Raw genomic sequence first — 920 nt, forward strand, 5'->3', positions numbered from 1 at the left:
ATTCCCCTATGATCGCATGACATCCTAGTATCCTTTATTATTTATTTACATCTTTATTTGCTTTATTGCTTGTTTTACTTTCATTGCTTTTATTAGTGTAGAATCATCAACCCATTTCAATTGTGACAACCCTTAGCACAACTACAATTAGATTGAACAATTTGAGTACCCCCGTCCCGTGGATCGACCCCGACTTGCTTGCTATGCTAGTAGTTGGGTATAAATGAGTTTGATGGCGGACAACGACCCACTTCATCAAAATGGCACCGTTACCGGAGACGGTGTTGTGTATTTGAATCGTTCTTTGGTCCTGTTTTAGTTGTACTTATTCTTCTTGAGTTTTCTTGTACTTACATTATTTCATATGTTTAACATGTCTACATTCACTTTTTGGCAATTCGATAATGAGTCATTTGATAAATATATTGCAAGGTTTGAAGATTATATGACTCATGCTTGGCATCATGGTTTTACTCTTTCAAATTATGAAGCATGTTGTGTTGTTTATAATGGCATGAACCTTGAATCCCGCAACTTTGCATTTCACTTGAGTGGTGGTAGGATAGGTGAGATGAGTTGTGAGGAATTTTGGGAATTTGTTGAGTTCATGACCACCCATTGTCTTAAGCAAATTGTACATGACATCTTTGAAAGTGCCAAGGAAGGTATGGAAGCGATAAAGACAACATTTCAAAAATTCATTAAGGAAAACTATGATGAAAATGAGATTTGTGAGAATGAGACACCTTCCTATAATCTTGATCCTACCTACTATGCTCACAAATTTGCCCCTCCTTGGGAAGATGGTGTGATAGATGAAGAGAGTGATGATGAGGAGGACTACATTCTTGATTGTGAAACCAATGCTTGGATGCCGTCACCTTACTCTTCTTGTGTAACAATGAAACCAACTTCCATGG

This window comes from Silene latifolia, chromosome X (genome assembly GCF_048544455.1).
Source record: "Silene latifolia isolate original U9 population chromosome X, ASM4854445v1, whole genome shotgun sequence".
Lineage (NCBI taxonomy): Eukaryota > Viridiplantae > Streptophyta > Magnoliopsida > Caryophyllales > Caryophyllaceae > Silene > Silene latifolia.